The sequence below is a fragment of the Canis lupus genome, chromosome 15 (assembly GCF_048164855.1).
Source record: "Canis lupus baileyi chromosome 15, mCanLup2.hap1, whole genome shotgun sequence".
NCBI classification, from domain to species: Eukaryota; Metazoa; Chordata; class Mammalia; order Carnivora; family Canidae; genus Canis; species Canis lupus.
Window position 1 is genome coordinate 57073261 of NC_132852.1, and position 20318 is coordinate 57093578.

At 34.5% G+C, this 20318-nt stretch overlaps 1 long non-coding RNA gene across 7 annotated transcripts in view; it reads right to left on the reverse strand.

The window, feature by feature from the left end:
* Window positions 1–20318, reverse strand: part of LOC140605308 (uncharacterized) — a 177737-nt gene that overhangs the window by 14577 nt on the left and 142842 nt on the right. For 5 of the 7 annotated variants that reach the window (XR_012008014.1, XR_012008017.1, XR_012008013.1 and 2 more), the window contains exon 6: window positions 16692–16721. The exons of the other annotated variants lie outside the window; for them this stretch is intronic. This is a non-coding gene — a long non-coding RNA (uncharacterized lncRNA). The remainder of the gene's footprint in view (window positions 1–16691; window positions 16722–20318) is intronic. 7 annotated transcript variants of the gene reach the window in all.

A 20318-nucleotide genomic window follows, 5' to 3' on the forward strand; every position in this document is an offset into this window, starting at 1 on the left:
CCTAAATATACTTCACACCTATCAACACCATCATCCACACACCCACCCCTGGAAAGGAGAGAGCTGTATAGAAAAAGAAAAAAAAAAAAAGGAAAACTTCTTTTTTCTAAGTTACACCCCCCCCCAAAGAAGGGGTAAGAGAAAAGAATTTGTCTTCATATTAGAAAGGAGTACAGAAGAGCAAGAGGCTAACTGATGATGAAGAATTGCTCACTGTAGAAGCTGACTGAGGGAATGCTCACTCAGCCACAGAATGAAGGCCTGAACCACAGAGAGTGCCATCCAGAGGCAGGGGATACCAGTGAAGAGGGGAGCCATATAATTGCAGGACTAGAGTCAAATAGAATTATTTGTAAGGCAAGTCCCCATTATTATTATTATTTCACAATAGATGAGATGGACACCTGGAACAGACCTAGAGATCTCAGAGTTGCCAAGTAAAATTACCCTTTTAAATTTGAATTTTAGATAGATGACTTTAAAAAAATCCAGTATAGTTAAACTGTTAAATTAGTGTTAGTTGTACAGTATAGTGATTTGACAATTTGATATATTACTGCTCATCAAGATAAGTGTACTCTTAATCCCCCCTTCACCTATTTCACCCATTCCCTACACCCACCTCCTTTCTGGTAACCATCTGCTTGTTCTCTCTAGTTTAGAGTCTGTTTTTTTTTTTTTTTTCATTTGCCACCCCCCCCCCTTTGTTTTGTTTCTTAAATTCCACATATGAGTGAAATCATATGATATTTCTCTCTCTCTCTCATTGATTTCCTTAGCACTATACTCTCTAATGTCATCCCTGTTGTTGCAAATGGCAAGATTTCATTATTTTTATTATGGCAGATTATTCCATTGAATATATATATATATATATATATATATATATATATATATATATATTTAGTATTTTTGAATTCTTTGGGTAAATACCTAGTAGTGCAATTGCTGGATTGTAGGGTAGTTCTATTCTCTCTCTCTCTATATATATATACCACATCTCCTTTATACATTTATCTGTTGATAGATACTTGGTCTGTTTCTATAAATTGATTTTTTGTAAAAGCCTCAATAAACATAGGGATGCAGATATCCTCTTGGATTAATGTTTTTATATCCTTCAGTTAAATTCCCAATGATGTGGGACACCTGGGTGGCTCAGCGGTTGAGCTTCTGCCTTCAGCTCAGGTCATGATCCCGGGGTCTGGGATTGAGTCCCACATCGGGCTCCTTTCAGGGAGCCTGCTTCTCCCTCTGCCTGTGTCTCTGCCTCTCTCTGTGTGTCTCTCATGAATAAATAAATAAAATCTTTTTAAAAAAATTCCCAATGATGCAATTACTGGATCATAGAGTAGTACTATTTTGAATTTTTTAGGGAAACCTCCATATTGTTTTCTACAGGGGTTAGGAGAGTTTGCATTAGGACAAATTAGGTTAGGACAGTTTCCACCCACAGTACACAGGTTTTTTTTCCTCCACATCCTCACCAACACTCGTTTCTTGTGTTTTTGATTTTAGTCATTCTGACAGGTGTTAGATGATAACTCATTGTGGTTTTGATTTGCGTTTCCCTGATAATAAGTGATGTTGAACATTTTTTCATATGTCTGTTGTCCATCTGGATGTCTTCTTTGGAGAAACATCTGTTCATGTATTCTTCCCATTTTTTATTTGGATTATTTGTATTTTTTGGTGTTGAGTTGTATCAGTTCTTTATATATTTTGAATACTGTTTATCAGATATGCTATCTGCAAACATCTCCAATTCAGCAAGTTGTCTTTTAGTTTTGTGATTATTTCCATTTCAGTGCAGATGCTTTATATTTTGATGTAGTCCCAATAGTTTATTTTTGCTTTTGTTTCCTTTGCCTTAGGAGACACATCTAGAAGGAAATTTCAATGGCTGATGTCAAAGAGGTTACTGTCTGTGTTGTCCTCTAGGGGTTTTGTGGTTTTCTGTCTCATATTTAGGTCTTTAGTACATTTTGAATTTATTTTTTTGTGTAGGACATAAGAATGCGATCCAGTTTTTTTTTTTTTTTTTTTTTTTTTTTGCCTGTTCCTGTCCAGTTTGCTCAACATTATTTGTTGAAGAGACTTCCTTTTTCCCACTGGATGTTCTTTCCTGCTTTGTTAAAGATAGTCCCAAAAGTTAATTTTTACTTTTGTTGCCCTTGCCTCAGGAGGTATGTCTAGAAAGGTGTTGTTATGGCAAGTGTCAGAGAAATTACTGCCTGTACTGTCTTTTAGAATTTTTATGGTTTCAGGTCTCACATTTACATCCTTGGTCCATTTTGAGTTCATTTTTGTCTATGGAGTGAAAAACTAGTCAAGTTTTGTTTTTTCACATGGGCCCATCCAGTTTTCCCAATACCATTTGTGAAACAGACTTTTTCCTGTTAAATATTCTTGCCCTATTCATTGAAGATTAATTGACCATATAATCCTGGTTTATTTCTGGGCTCTCTGTTATGTTCTATTGATCTGCATGTGCACTTTTGTGCTAGAATCAAACTGTTTTTTTATTTTTAAGATTTTATTTATTTAGGAGAGATAGAGAGAGAGGCAGAGACATAGGCAGAGGGAGAAGCAGGCTCCATGTAGGAAGCCAAATGCGGGTCTCAATCCTGGGACTCCGGGATCATGCCCTGAGCCAAAGGCAGACGCTCAACCAATGAGCCACCCAGGCATCCCATCAAACTGTTTTGATTACATATCTGTGTAATATAATTTCAAATCTGGAATTGTGATACTTCCAGCATTGTTTTTCTTTCTGAAGATTGCTTTGGCTTTGCAGGATCTTTTATGGTTCCATACCAATTTTAGGATTTTTTGTTCTAGTTCTGTGAAAAAATGTTGTTAGCATTTTGATAGGGATTGCATTAAATATGTAGATTGCCATGGGCAATATAGACATTTTAACAATGTGAGCATGGAATATTCTTGTTTTTATCATCTTCAATTTCTTTCATCAGTGTTTTGTAGTTTTCAGTGTGTATGCCTTTAGCCTCCTTGGTTAAGTTTATTCCTAGCTATTATTTTTGGTGCAATTGGGATTATTTTCTTAATTTCTTTTTCTGATACTTTATTATTAGTATGTACAAATGCATCTTGGGAATAAATCTCACTTGATTATGATGAATGATTTTGTATGTATTGTTGGGTTTGATTTGCTAATACTTTGTTGAAGATTTTTGTATCTAAGTTCATCAGAGATATTGGCCCATAGTTCTCTCTCTTTGTAGTGTTTTTATCTGCCTTTGGTATCAGGGTAATTCTGGCTTCATAGGATGAATTTGAAAGCTTTTCTTAATCTTCTATTTATTTTTGGAATAGTTTCAGAAGAATAGATATTAAATGTTTGGTAGGATTTGTGAAGAATTTCTGAAGCCATCTGGTCCTGGACTTCAGTTTGTTGGACGTTTTTGATAACTAATTCTTTTTTTTTCTTTTTTTTTGCTAGTAATCAATCTTTTTACATTTTATGTTCCTCCCAATTCTGTTATGGGAAGTAATCTATTTCTAGGAATTTATCCATTTCTTCTATGTTGTCCAATTTGTTGGCATGTAATTTTTCATAATATTCTCTTCTTAATATTTCTGTTGTGTCAGTTATTTCTCCACTTTTATTTCTGATTTTGTTTGAGTCCTCTGTCTCTCTCTCTCTCTCTTTTTTTTTTTTATGAGTCTGGCTAAAGGTTAACCAATTTTGTTGATCTTTTCAAAGAACCAACTCTTGTTTTCATTGATTTTTTCCCCCATTTCTAATTCATTTATTTCTGCTCTAATCTTTATTATTTCCTTCCTTCTGCTGTTTTTTTTTTTTTTCTCTTCTTTTTCTAGATCATTTGGATGCAAAGTTAGGTTGTTTATTTAATATTTTTCTTCTTGAGGTAGGCCTGTCTTACCATAAACTTCCCTCTTAGGACAGCTTTGCTGTAGCTCAAAGATTTTGGACCATTGTATTTTCATATTCATTTGTCTCCATCTATTTTCTTGGATTTTCTCTTTGATTTGTTGGTTCACCGAGTCATTTTCTAGTAGCATGTTATTTAACCTCCATGTATTTGTGCTCTTTCCAAAATTTTTCTTGTGGTTGATTTCTAGTTTCATAGTGTTGTGGTCAGAATAGATGCATGGTATAATTTATTCTGGAAAATGTTTCACCTGCATTTGACAAGAATATGTATTCTGCTGTTTTAGGATGAAATGTTCTGAATACATCTGTTAAATCCATCTGGTCTAAGGTGGTATTCAGAGCAACTGTTTCCTTGTTGATTTTCTGTTTAGATGATCTGCCCATTGATGTAAGTGGGGTGTTAAAGTCCTCTACTATTATTGTATTACTATTGATTAGTTCCTTTAAGTTTATTATTAACTGCTTTATATACTTGGGTGCCCTCTTGTTGGGAGCATAAATATTTACTATTATTATATCTTGTTGGATTTTTCCATTTGTGATATACAGTGTCCTTTGTTGTTACAGCCTTTGTTTTAAAGTCTATTTTGTCAGATATAATTACTACTATGCCACCTTTCTTTTCACTTACATTTGCATGAAAAATGCTTCTCCATCCTTTCACTTTCAATCTCCATACGTCTTTAGGTTTGAAATGAATCTCTTGTAGGCAGCATATAGATAGGTCTTTTTTTTTTTTTTTTTGATCCATTCCATCAAACTATGTCCTTTGATTGGAGCATTTAGTCCATTTACATTCAAAATAATTATTTATAGGTATGTATTTACTGCCATATTGTTAGTTGCCTCATGGTTGTTTTTGTAGGTTGTCTCTATTCCTTCTCTTGTTGTCTCTATTCTCTTCTCTTTCTCTCATGAGAGAAGTCTCATGGTTTGTTGGCTTTCTTTACGGATATACTTGGATTCCTTTCCCTTTAATTTTGTACATCTATTACTGGTTATTGATTTCTGGTTAATATTAGGTTTGTATATAACATCTTCTGCATAATGCAGTCTATGTTAAGTTGATGATCACTTAAGCTTGGACTCCTTCTTTACTCCTCTCTGCACTGCATCCCATGGTTTAGGTATATGATGTTATTCTTTATATCCTTTTATGTTGTGAGTCCTTTGTTTGGGTCTTACAGATATACTTATTTTTACTGCTTTTGTGCTTCTTATTTTTCTTACTCTTACTTACGGTCTTTCCTTTACACTCAAAAAATCCCCCTTTAACATTTTTTATAGAACTGGCTTAGTGGTCATGAATTCCTTTACTTATGTTTTTCTGGGAAACTCTTTATCTCTCTTTCTATTCTGAATGATAGCCTTACTGTGTAGACTGCTCTTAGTTGCAGGTTTTATTTTTTTTCCCATTCTGTACTTTGAATATATCACACCCTTCTCTTGTGGCCTGCAAAGTTTCTGCTAAAAAATCAGCCTATATCTTATGGAGTTTTCTTTGTATATAACTATTTTTTTTTCTTCTTTTGCTACTTTAAAAATTCTCTTTATCACTTCTTTTTGCCATTTAATTACTATGTGTTGGTATGGACCTCATTTGTTTGATTTTGTTGGGGATTCCTGTGCCTCCTGGATCTAGATTATTTTTGTATTCTTTTGAGATTCAGGAAGTTTTCAGTTATTCTTCCTTCAAAAAAATGTTCCCTTTTCTCTCTCCTCCTTCTGAGATCCCTATAATGCAAATGTTATTATGCTTGATGATGTCACTGAGTTTCCTGAGTTTATTCTCATTTTGCATAATGCTTAGCTTGATTGCTTTCCATTACATTGTCCTTCAGACCACTGATTTATCCTTTTGCTTCCTCTAATCTATTTATTCCATCGTACTTATTTTTAATTCCATTTATTTTGTTCTTCATCTCTGATTGGTTCTTTTTTTTTTCCTTTTATTAAGGGTCTCATTGATGTCCTCTACAATTTACTCAAATTCAGTGAATATCTTTATGATCATTAATTTTAATTCTCTATCCAAATATATTACTTATCTCCATTTTCTTAGATCTCTTGCTATGAGTTTCTCCTGTTCTTTCATTTGGGACATATTCTTCTGTCTCCCAATTTTGTCTAACTCTCTGTGACTATTTCTCTATTTGGAAAGTTAGCTACTTCTCCTGCTCTTGAAAGTGATGACCTTGGAGATCTCTGGGTGGCTCAGGGGTTTAGAAACTGCCTTCAGCCCAGGGCGTGATCCTGGAATCCCAGGATTGAGTCCCACATTGGCCTCCCTGCATGGAGTCTGCTTCTCCCTCTGCCTATGTCTCTGCCTCTGTCTCTGTGTGTGTCTCTCATGACTAAATAAATAAAATCTTTAAAAAAAGGTGGCCTTATGAAGAAGAGGTCCTCTGGTGCCCTGCCGTACAGTATCCCCTTTCCACCATAACCTCACTTTTTAGTGGTTTCTTCTATGTGTGTTGCATATGCCCTTATGTTTGTGGCTGAGCCACCTTTTCCTTCAGTTCAGTCCTTTGCAGTGGCTCTCTTTGCCTGTTGTGGTCAGTGTTGGGTACCTGTGATGTTAATGGGCCAATCTGAGTCAGCCTTGGGCTTGAGTTGAGTCAGACTATCTGTTTTCAAACCACAGGCCACTTTCCCTGTGTTTTTATCCTGAAAACCTGCATTGGTGGGTGGAGCCTACAGTCAGACCAGTTGTCTGACCTCAGCTCACTGCTGGTGCTGTGGTCTACCTGGTATGTGTGTGTGTTTATCACTCTCTCTTCTTAGGACAGGAGTCTCTTTGGTGTTTACCCCTGTTGGGGCTGCTTCCACATTGCCAGCCTCATGTCATGGCTTTGGATGTGCTTCAGCCAAGAATGTATTGGAGGAGGTGACTCTGCAACGTGTGAAGCGATGGGATGTGCAGTGTTTCCAGGGTGAGGCCTGGTCATATGTGAGAGGAGACCTATAGCAGGGGGACTGAGGTAGGCCCGGCTGGAGGAGGCAGATCCACCAAAGTGTGTGCAGGTGGTGGTGCACTGGCAGTGTTGGCAAGTTAGGTAGTGAATGTCAATTCTATGCTGGTTCCTGCTAGTGCCATGTATTTCATGGGAGGAATAAAAATGTGCCTGCCAACTCCTTTGTTGGAGGAGTCTACCAAAGATCTGTCTCTCCAGGACATGCTCTGAGATGAATAAACAACTATCCCTCCAGTAAGCCCCAGACACTTTTCAAACTACCATATTCATACTTTATCACTGTGAAGTGTCTTTTGTGCTGTCTTTTTAGGGGCAGGACTTAATATCCTCTCCCAGAGAGGAGCCTACTAATTTTTAAAATTTCTGTTGCTTGTAAGAGCTTATGAAATTTGGCCCCTGTGATTTTTAAAGGATGTTATGGCATATTCATATTTGTCTTCCCAGTGCAGTCTCCCAGGTGTGAGAGTCTCTTTCTCTCCCCTCTCCATGCACATAGCCTCCCTCCCTCCTATGGACAGTTCAGTGGGTTCATTTAGCTCCGCACCATTCCCCACCTGCCCTATCATCTATTGTGGCCTCTTCTCTACATTTACTTTTAGAGGTTGTTCTCCCAGTCTTTCGGTTGTTTTCTGGGTTATTTACACTGATGTGTTTTCTAGTCATATTCATGGGACAAGGTGAGCTTAGGGTCCTTCTATCCATCGTCTTCCCAGCAATCTCTATTTGGGACATTACATTAAAGTATTATTGTTCATATAAAGTTAAATAGGTGTACCATATTTTTATTTGCTTATCTAGTATCCATAACCTAGGGACATGATAAGAGTCAAGCTTGACAGAGGATCATATACTAAATTGGTCCTTCTAAAATAGTGACTGTTTCTTTTGAAAAACAAATATACATGCAAGTGAATCATAGAAACCATTTTATCTAGTCATGTCAGAGAATAGTGGGTACAGATGAAGCTTTGTAAAGAATAATCATTGTTTCTCTGGCTTATGCCCTTAAAAGCTAATGGCAAACTTCCAGGTTTATGAATAACAACAACCCTCCTCCATTAGCACCTTTCCACAGACACGACACTCTGGTTGGTTGGTACTTTGAACTTTTTCTCACCTGGTGTTCTGATGCTCTTCTTCACTTGCTCTCAAGCTTATTTTCACCCATGTAGTCACTTCCAGGTTCCTCATTACTACCACTGCTACTATTGCTCATGTACTGACATATTAGACAAAATCTTCACAATGTCAAAGTATTACTGCATTTTCTATAGGCTCCATTGCACCAAAATAACAAAAGAATGCCACACTTTGTAGATAAGAGAAGAAATTTTCTTCCATTTCAGATTCACACATTGTCATATGGTCATTGAAGCGGCCTTCTTGGTACCCCATGATTTACAAAGCAAGGACTTGGTTCTGCTTCAAGCTCTGAAGTATCGCTTCAAAATTGCCAGCATGAGCTGTGATGCCAGTCCCTTAAGTAGACTGCATAATGCCTTTTTAACCTGGCCATCCCTACATGCTCCTTTGGGCTTTTTTCCACATATATCCCTAGCTTTCTGTAAACCTTCATGAAAATCACCCCAGCAACATTACTCCAATAATTTTGAGAATGGCTCATTTTAAGGCTGGGAACTCTTTGAAAAACAGAAATAAATTTCAAGCAATTTCTAACCAGTTGCTATACTTTTGAATATTCAACAACAAAAGATTAACAATCTTTAACATGCTGAATTTATATGAGCTCCAGCTGAAGCAATAGTATCTCAAGGGTCACAGCTGCCTAATATCATTTTCTGAAATTGGAAGGTGTCCTGGTCACCTCAGATTTTATATACAGACATAGTTCATTCTAGGTCATTCATTCACTCACCAAATGTTTAATGAGGACTTTTATATGAAAGGTACTACCAGAAAAGCAAAGAAATACATGACAGGATAATGTATTGGGAGTTTTTTTTTTTTTGTTTTGTTTTGTTTTAAAGCTCTTTTCCCTGTCTACTTGCCCCACCTTAGCCTAAGTTACTTTGTCATACTTTGTCTCAGAGGAGAGATATGCTTGAATGATAGCAGAGAAATGAGAGACTTTTCTTGCATCTTAAAATCCCCAAATCTGTTCACACTAAGCTAAGGTGAATATACATTTTTAAGGAGGGTTTGAAGATGGTAAAACTGGGTAGGGTTAAGTAACATTCCTTCGCTCCCCAGCTCCCCATCCCCTAAGTATTTTCTATGTTAGGAGCATAAGTTAGGCAAAAAAAAAAAAAAAGAAAAAAGAAAAGAAACTGTAATTTTGACATTGTTGAGTACCAAGAGAGGATATGGCTAAAAGGATATAAACTCCTGCTTAAAATTCATCTTGCTACTTACAATTAGGATGATCCTAAAATGTATCATCTAAATTTCGGCAATTTTGAGTGCAGAGGACTCTAACAGGATTTGAGGTCCTGGGACAACAGGATTAAATTCCAAGTTATGCTGGGAAACTATGATCAGCCTACTTGTAACCCTTTTTTTTTTTTTTTTGTCCTGGAATCCTTGCCTCCGATGTGACTGGATCAGAAAATTTAGAGAGGATACATTATTTTATAATAATTTATTCAGTTACTGGCCTTACCTTTCATATCTTGGTTATCTATTCTTAAGATATTTTATTTCCCAGGGAAACATTTTGAGAAGATAAGAGGTTTGAAAGTTGCTTATCTAAGGAAAGAATGGTGAACACTAGAAAAATTTAGAAAAGCTTGACACTTAAGGAAAGTAGAGAATGAAGGATATTTCAATAAGAAGAATAGAAGGAAAAATGTTGGGCTCAACAATCTTTCAAATCTAAGATTTTGTTAATTTTTGTGACAAAAGCAAGATTTAGAGTGATTATCAAATATGTGAACAACCAAAAATTGGGATACCACAAAACCGCTAATCAACAATTGCTGGTAAGATTTAATCATATAAATATTTTCCATTACTAAGTGTCTTATTATATTATAAAATAAGAATGGCACAGGTGCCAATAAGAATGGCACTGCACCTGGTGGTGCAGTGGTTTAGCGCCACCTGCAGCCCAGGGTATAATTCTGGAGTCCTGGGATTGAGTCCCACGTCAGGCTCCCTGCATGGAGCCTGCTTCTCCCTCTGCCTGTGTCTCTGACTCTCTCTGTCTGTTTCTCTCTGTGTCGCTCATGAATAAACAAACAAATCAATCAATCAATCAATCAATCAATCTTAAAAAAAGAAAAAGAATGGTGCCAGTGGATGTCTATTATTTGTGATCCTCCAAACTCTTCTTGTCAAGAATCTGTCTAGGAGTCAAGAGATTTTCATATTCCCAGTGAATTTTTCTTTGTGCTTTTCATATCATTAGAAATTACCAAAAGTTCCCACTAGCTGATATTAAGGCATTTATCTGAAACTATTCAAGTGATAAATGACATGTCATTGTTAACACAGGAGAGGTTTTGAAATCCATCTTCTCAAGTGCTAAGTTAATCAAATTGCTTATCCTCATATGAACCTAAGATCAATCCTCTAGACACTCTCCTCTTTCAATGAGAGAAGGGTAACTCTGAATGTATGGCCCTAGGGATGGATGTGCCTGACAATAAAGAGTAGTAGAAAGGAATATGGGAAAGAATAAAGGACACAGTTACCACAGCCAACTACAGTTGCCTCACATTGGGAAAGTCATTCCTAACATTTGGGTGGTTGATATGTCTTCGGCATACCAAAATGAAGATTTGACCTCATTACATGCTTGCTTAAAATCATTCAAAGGCTCTTAGATAATGTCAAATGAGTAACAGACAAAATTAAACTCTTTTTTTTTTAAATTAAACTCTTTAGTGAAATTTTCCTCTCTAGGTTCATTTTGTAACATTTTTGTCTAATGATTTCCTTTATGGTCTCCCTAATTTACATTTTAATCTTTATTTCACATGACTCTCTTGTATTCTACAGTCTGCCATGTCTTGGCAGTTCTCAAGTTTCTGCAAGCCCAAAGATCACTTAGAAGAAAAGTCACACCCTATAGTTTAAAGTATTGCTAGTGAACAAGGTAGAGTTAAGGAAGGAACACAATTATTTCCTTACCATTTAGGTTCAACAGCCAATGCTGGTGAATTGTATCTGCTAATAGAGGCTCTAAACCATCTACAATGAAATCTGTTCTACTTGATGTCAATGCAGTAACTCTAGGAATAATTTTTTTTATTAGTCATGATCTTCAAAAGATTAAATAAGAAGTCAATGCCTAGATATTTATTTAACAGTTTGATTAACACAGTGTCTAAGAATCCATATACGTATCCTAGTAGGAACTACTTAAGTAAGAGAAACTTACTAATAGAAGATGCTCCTAGGGGACAAAGGATTAAAAGCTGTGTCCTGCCAGTAAATTGCCACCCTTTAAAAACATGTTATTAAAAATATTAAGTTAATAGTAACTAGTTTTCATATTGTCCTAAAATCATGATTCCTACGCTTTCAAAAACATTTGGTGAATAAACTTAGCAGATGTAAATTCAATAATGGGCAGAAGTACATTTAAAGATGACTAAAGCTATAAAAATAGCTACAGCAAGAATTCAGTGCAATTTGAATTCTGGACATATTCATCTTGGAATCTTGTAGTGAAAATTCTGTGGAAAAAAGTAAATTTTTAAAGTATGTTTATTTCAAGTTGATTCCTCTTTAATTGATGCTTATGCTTTAACAAGTCTGGTTCAGAGATGATGTTATACAATTAAACACAAACCACTGGAAACAGCCACTTTGTGTTTCTTTTCTGAACACTTGTCTGGAAATCAAGTTGAAAAAATATATTCTTATAAAGTCTAAAGAAATGGGCAAAATATGTCAGGAAGTAATCCCCAGCAATCTCTAACAAAAATCTCATTTTACATGGAAGAACAGTGGAAAAATAAAGGCAGCTTGGGTGGCTCAGAGGTTTAGCACCACCTTCAGCCCAGGGCCTGATCCTGGAGACCCGGGATTGAGTCCCATGTTGGGTTCCCTGAATGGAGCCTGCTTCTCCCTCTGCCTGTGTCTCTGCCTCTCTCTGACTCTCTCAGGAATAAATAAATAAAATCTTAAAAAGAAATGAATATAAGTGAGAAATGCCACTGATTTCTGGGCATTGATTAAAAAAAAAGCAATGGTGAAAGGTGAAATTATTTCTAAAAAGGAATTTATAAATACAGAAAAAAAAACTTCAACTCACTTTGTAGGAAAACATTTTTTCCCATTTAGATATCAGACCACACTTAGTTCTCCCACTGTAAATGATGAGAAAATTAAATGAGTGGATGTATATACACACAGATATGTATAAATACATGTGCTGTATTACAGCATTGGGCAATAGCCAATTCAAGAACTTTATCCTTGAGAAAATGAACATGCACAATGGATGTCCCACTTTCAGTGCTGCTCTTTCTATGGTGACATATTTCTCCACCAGTTGCAGTGAAGTGGAGTCCAAACCATGTGGTCCTGCTGAGTAGAGAAGGCAAAAATCAGAGTTTGGGACAGATGAAGCAGCTATAATCTATACATGAGAGGAAGATAGAAGAGTCCAAAGAAGCCAAACAAAATTCCTCCAGAGTGCTTGGGTAAGGATTGGGCTCTCTAGACAGAAAATGAGACTGTATAGCCTTGCCAGAAATCAGCAGCTATGAGATTCAAAGTGAAGAAAGAATACTGAGGCTGTGACATGCTGGAGACAACTGGGGTTTGGACACATCCTTCTACACTGATACCCTACAGAGACTCCACAGAGGCCCTTCTTTAGGAGTTACACACACATTCTAGAAAGACTTCTATAGACTCACCCTAACATGGTCTGAAACTATGATGGTATCTACATAAAAAAATAGAGATTGGCGATTGACTCTTGACAATTTAGAGAGGTCTGAGAAACACAGCATGTCTTCCCCAGGCATAAAAAAAGGTATAAAATCAAGCCTATCCAAGTTCATAGTGATCAACCAGTAATGGAACTGCCCACCTAACTAAAAATCAACACCATTAGAGGACAGTAACAGAACCTAGTACATGCACAGTATATAAGCTATAATGTCCAATGTAAAATTCAAAAAAAATTGCTGGTCACTCAAACATGAGAATGTGTTTCATACTTTAGAAAACAGTAGTCAATAGAAGCCAACTGAATGATGGCACATATGTTGGACTTATCAAATTGCATCTACCATAAAATATTCAAATAATTATAAAAACATATTAAAAGGAAATTTAGCCCTAATGAGTTAATAGACCATTTGAAAGGAATAATTAGAAACGATAAATGAAAACCAAATGGGAATTCTTGATCTTAAAATTTTAATAATTGAAATAAAAAAGTTAACTGTATGGCCAATGTAGTATAGGATTATAACCTAAGATGTAAAATTAATATCCATTACATGATACTAAAAATATTTTTGAGGAAGTAATAGCCAAAAATTCATTTGCTAAATATCTGGATGATGAAGAGTAGAGAATATCAGGGTTGAGTCTTTCCCTTTTAGAGAATATTTGGCAAAATTTAGAGAATACTTGGGAATTCATTTAGGACAGTGGGGTTTATTGGTAACACTAGCCATCCTAATGTTAATTATGGGGCATGGAGTGTCATGGTATAAATAAATCCTACCAAGTGTTTTAAAGCTGTTAGCTATAAATGCTAATTGGAGCAAATTAGCTGAGAATATATTTTAAAAGTGGATGTGGGGAAAAGTATTAGGTTATTGGACTCATGATGAAATAAATGAAGCAATATGATGGCAGGTGGAGAGCACCTATTTCACAATTGTATGTCAAGCCCTATAGTTGTTGAGAACTAAGAAGCAATGATTTAGTACAGCATTGGGATGGTCTTTATAAAAAGTGATCCAAACTTGTTTTCATATATTATATACTAAGATACCTCATAAAAATCATTCAACCTTTGTCATCATCTCTTTTCGATTATACTTACCCATTTACCATATACAATGTCAAAAAAACTTAAGAATTCAAGACTCCCAGATGACATCAGCTTGATGTTTATATTTCCCAGTATTCAAAGAAAGTTCATAATATCTTTAAATGCTTCAGTGAGGTAGCAATGCCCTACAACAGGTATAAATTGCTCATCACCTTGATGGATTTGCAGGGAAGGGCAAGTAACATTCAGAAACCTTCTCAATGGCATGTTTTTCTCTCCCTCTCCCCACTAACTATATATACAACCTAGGGAGGAAGAATTGATTTTGGTATGTCCTGCTCCTGCTATATACCTGGAAGTTGGAGAAGGTTCTGCCTGCCTTATTCTGGACATTTAAAAAAAATGTTAATTTTCCATAAGGTTTCCATTCCTCATTTTTCCAACTGATTGAGTGGCTGTATGTTACCTCTGGCACTCACTCTGAAAGCTGGTCCATTCACATTATAAAAGAAAAAGATGCAGTCTCTTTTTGGTCATCTTATTTAATACTGCTTCACCCGGAAAGGATTAAATCATTCTAGGAACCAGGCTACAATCCAATCTTTTTCCCATTTACAATAAGCAAATTCAATTCCCCACATCTCTGTTTTAAAGGAAATTTAATTGTTAATGAAGTTGATGAGCTTATAGTTTGACACTTGGATGTTTCCTCCAGTGAACTAAAGATGATGAATCAATATTGATTTCTGTTGAACTGGACAAAATGTGAATATTTCATCAGGGATCAAACATTTTCGATTCACTCAATGACAGCATATGAAGATATGGATCTAATTTTAGGTAGCTCTTATTTAGCAAAAATTAACGAAATCAATAAAATTTTACAATCTCCATTAGAATATGAATTCTTTATATCTATTAGAAAATCTTATTGTAACGAATTAAGTCGGTAAATAGTAAAAACTTATACATTTTCCTTATTCAGTTACTAGCAATCTAATCAAAACTTCCAATATCTTTGCTCCAAAGCAAAGAAGTAATGTTTAGAATTAAAATCAATGTAGTAATATTACTTTTGATAATGTTGCTACTATTTTTAAACCTAAGAATCTTTAATAAAATAGTGTTTGGCTCAATCATTATAAAGTGTGAATCAATATTTAAGTCTTAGTTCTGGCATTGGAGTCACATATGGATTATAATATCAGTTCTGTGTCTTACCAGCTTAGTTTACATAATGTCTCTAAGCCTCGGTTATCTTCATTTGGAAAATGGAAGCTTGCCTTATAGAATTTTGCCAATGTTAAACAGAAAATATACATGTGTATCTTGTGTTTCTCTGTGGTGTGTGGAGGTGTGCTTTTGTGCATAAATCATATTGTCTGCTCAGGAGGTCTTATAAATATGTTCTCTGAAATATTTTTTTCTGTTTTGAATTATCTTTTTTGTTAATTTTATGAATATAATATTCACACCATTTTTAGTTATCAGAAGCCCCAATTTTGATGGATGTTGAATGATAGTACTTAAAAAAGCAATTTTTCCTTCACAATTAAAATAATACCTTATTTGAATTTACTTGAGAGGCTTAACATCCAAAAAATCCTTATATGCTGTGATCTTGAAGGCCCCCAATAACTGTGGAATATTAACATCATTTGTGCTTAAATAAACTCATTTCACATATTAAAAATGACTGGACATTTAGAGCCTATACCAATTTGATTACAGTTACAAGAAAGTGATGGGTCTGATTATAGAGACTACCTTTTCAACAGAACTTGGAAGTTCCTTGGAAAGGGATTAGGTAAATATGTTTGGTACACACTAGTAATAGTGAACTTGTGTCAATCCTCTCCTTACTTTTAGTGGGAGCTCCCTGAGCACCTAGACAATCAATCTCCTAGTCTTCCTTCAAATACCAGACACTCCTATGACGAAGTCCAGGGAAATTAAATGTAATCAGAATTTATGTGAGCAACTTCTGAATCTTGCTGTGAACAGAAATGTAGGTACACTCTCTCTCACTTTATTCTTGGTTATTTATTATATTTATGGTAAAAACCAAGAATGTATTTCTACATGTTGAAAGCTTTTCCAAGGTAAATTAGAAGCACCATCTTTAAACTGTATAGCCTTATGATGGTTTTGATGCAGAGACCTTGTTTCCAGATTCTAAAAAGAATGAAAATTTTGTTTTTGTTTTGTTTTAATGAAGATTTACTTATTTGAGAGAGAGGTGGGGGGAGTGAGGGAGGGAGGCACTGAGGGAAAGAGAGAATATCAAGCAGATTCCCTGCTAAGCATGAAGCCCAATGGGGCCTCGATCCCACAACACTGAGATAGTGACTTGAGCCAAAATGAAGAGTCAGCTACTCAACCAACTGAGCCACTCGGGTGTCCTGAAAAGAATGAAAGCTTAGCACATCTCACATCAACTATCTCAGCAGTACTGGGAGGGAATTGACTCAAGAATGTGATTTTGCTGGAGAGAACATGAGGCTTTTATTAAAACCAAATATGGAGATGAGAAGTTGTCTTTTAGTTAAAAAATACAAAGCAACAGATTTGTATTTTTGCTCAAATAGTTATTCTTTCAACTCTGCATGAAGTAGACTACAGAGTTTTAATTTTATCTAGGAAATGTCTTTGACCCTATTTATGGGCCAAAATAAACTGTCTTATATTTTTATTTTTTTCTGTTGGGGCTGCATCCTCTCTAGAGATGCAGAGAAGACAAATGCCTTTGCATACTAGATAAGTTTAGGTTTACAATCTACCTTCAGTCTATACCAATGCTAAAACAGTGAAAAAATAGCTTAACCACTTCAAACCTTACCTATCTAGAGTGTAAAATAAATAAAAGTATTACCTGATTAGGCATTCGTGAGTTTTCAATAAACTGAAAAGCATCAGAAATAATAAACATCACTCATCAAGAGCAAGGTTATATGCATTTTAATATTTGTATAAGAGTCCCAACTATGTCTAATGTTAACATAATGTAAGTAATATATATAATTTAAATTTTTCTATTAGACCTTAAAAAAACCCCACAAAATTAGTAACACTCTCTGTAACCCAATATACCCAAAGATCATTTCAACATGACTCAATATAAAAATTATTGAGATATTTTACATTCTTTTTTTTTATTCCTACCAAGTCTTTGTAATCAGTTATGTATATTATCCCTTATAGCACACTCAGTCTGGACTGGCCACATCCTAAGTATTCATAGCTGCATGTTACTAATGGCTGCTATTTGGGACAGTACATGGTTTAATACACAGTAGTTATTCAAGGTGTGTGTTCACTGAACAGTGGCCCAACTTACAGATAAACTAGAGGATGATGAGACCATCCTCATAGCCAGTACTTTATTATACAGAACATGGATACACAATTTAAGTGGAATATATTACCCGCAGTATGTAATTATTGATAATGTGTAAGTGCTTTGTTATTTTGAACATAATCTTAATCAAAATGGATTTTAATGTATTAACTATGTATACATAGGATAATATGTTATTTTCTTAAAGTATAAATTGGAGGGCCAGATCTTGAGTGAGGTAATCAAATGGTTTTTCTAAACCTCGCAAGTAATTCTAAAATGGAAACTTTTCAATAAGCTCCAAAGGTATATTTCTTTTATTCTGTTAATTTCCATGCTTTATTTTGCCGATTTTTATTTATTTACGATAGGGACAGACTTATCATTTCATTTACAGATTTTGGAATTCTCTAACATATAAATTCAGAATCTCTATGTGTAATGCTTAACTTTAAAGCTTGTGCTAGCTGCAAAGTAATTGAAAGATCTTCCACACTACAGACACTACAAAATTGCTACCCCTGGCTCTGAACAATTCCATAATAAATACAAAAGAATATTAAAACATTTTTACTAGAAATATCTATTATCCCTCAGGGGTAAAAATTCACATAAAATTTCTTCAAATATTTGTGAAATTACATTTATTTTATCTTACTCTGGAGCTTTAGTAAATTCATTAAGACATAAAACACAAGTAAGGCATATGTTATAATTATTTGTGATCTATTTTATGAGAGGAATCAAAAGTCCAATTTAAGTGAAAAAAATTAGACCAATAAGAGGGCTCAATAAGTTAGCCTGTATAAAATAAAAATATAAAATAAATGCATTTGCTAAACACTATGAAATCAGTTTAGAACATAAAAGAAAAATATTCTATTGACAAAAATTAGTGGTAAAATGTTAGTATCTATGAATGACTTTCTGGCATTTCATGAATAAAGCCAAGAACAGAATAAAAACCCCAAAATGATATATATATTTAATAAGAGGAGATCACACTCTGTCCTTAGGTGAAGGACTAAATATTAGAGATTTTCATTATTTTTGAAATATTTTGGATATTTCAAAATGACTTAAAATAGAGGTTTTTGAAGTTCCTTATGAAAATAGCTAAGAACATAGGAAAAATTTTTAAAGGAAAAATTAATCTACCACATAATAATTTAATAGTGTCACATTTGTCCCAAAATACCAAGAAATATCCCTGACTTTGTATAGTTCAGATCCTACAGAGCATATTTTAGGTAAAGCTGATGTTCTCAGTGGAAAAAGGACGGGGTATTTCAGAAGCAGTGCTAGAATAGAATGATAAAGTTTTTCAAATTACTTTTCACCTCTGAGCCTATTCTTTAAGAGACCTTAGGTCTTTATGCTTAATGTAAAGGTAGTAGCAGAAGGCCTGGAGACCTGATAATTGTTGTCTGTTTTTTTTTTTTTTTTTCTTTTCCTTTTGTCTCTACCAGTCTTGAAGCTACTCCTAATAGCCAAGTGTTAGAAAAGCACAGCGAGCAAGCTACTTGAGTAAATTTGGTCAATAAATAGCTAACAGCCACGGTATAAGTAGCGGCTTGAAATGTGCTTGTACTGTTGGGTTTGCTCATTTGTGCTGCTACATTTTATCAGGAAAAGAACACGCTTCAGAGAACTGAAGTTACAGCTGTATGTTCAGTTTGCTACATTTAAAAAAATGAATGGGAAAAAAATTTTATCAGGAACATTTTTTCTGTATCTTTCAGGGAATACATGATTTTTTTTTTCTTTTTCCAATCTGTTAACGAGATGGCACATGTTGAATCTACCTACCCTGTGTTTTTGTAATAAACTCTATTCAATGATTGTATATATATATTTACTGGATTCCATTTGCTATATTTATTAAGTTTTACATTCATATCTGTAGGGGAGATTGATCTGTCATTTTCTATTATCTTAATTTCCTTGTGGCATAACAATAAAAAAAAATCCATCCCATAAAATGAGTTGGAAAGGGTTCATTCTTTCTCTCCTAAAGAGTTTGTGGAATATTTCTATGGTTTTTTCCTTAACTGTCTGGAAAAAATTATTGATGAAACTCATGGGTCTTAAGTCTTCTTTGTGGGAAGTTTTTTAATATGTTTTCAGATTCTCTAGTTGATACTAGCATATTTATATTGTCCATTTCTGCTTCTTTTAATCTCAGAAAAGTGTATTTTATGTAAGGATTTTTTCCATCAGATTCAAATTGTGGATTTTTGTGTGTAATTATTGCTTTACTGTTTGTGAAATCTGTAGTGCTACCCTTTTTTGCATTTTTGACAGAAAAATTTTTATTATCCTCTTTTTTCTTACCAGGCTTGCTAGGATTCAATGTTTAAAATCTTTTCAAAGAAATATCTTTCATTTTTTTGTGTGCTTATTTACAATTTCATTGATGTCTATTTTATATTCACTCTTTTACTTAAAATTTTGTCTCTTTTTTAAGCTAGCTTCTCTTGATGAAAGCTTAACTCACTGATTTTTTTTTGTCTTTCTTGTCTAATATAGCCTTTCAGACTATGCATTTCTCCCTAAGCACTGTATTATATCTTATAAAGTTTTGATATGTCAGATACATCATATCTTAATTATAATTTAGTTCAAATTATTTTTTGATTTTGATTTCACCTTTCTCTTGTTATATAGACTCTTATTTAAATTCCAGATTGTGAGATTTTTCTGCTTATTTTAAAGTTATTAAATCTCATTTTATTTAACTTTATTAAAACTCTTATAATCAGAGACCTATTTACTCTCAGTGATTTCAATTATTTGAAATTTGCTGCAGCTTTCTTTATTTTTCAATATATTGATGTCAGTAAATTTTTAAAATCAGATTGTGTCTAGACAGAGGTATTTTATTTTTCGTTTTTAACCTAAGTACCTTTTAAAAATTTTTCTTGCCAAACTTTTCCTGCTAGCACTCTCAGAACCATGGTGAGTAATAGTGGTGAGAACTAGTACCTTTGTTTTACTCAAGATCTTAGGGGGAAAACATTTAGCCTTATACCATTAAATATGTTACCTGGAGTTTTTCATAGATAGTCTTTGTTGGGTTAGAGAAATTATCTTTATTCCTAGTAATTTTTCACAAAAGGATAATAGATATTCAGGAAATGCTTCAAATAGGTGAGAATCTAT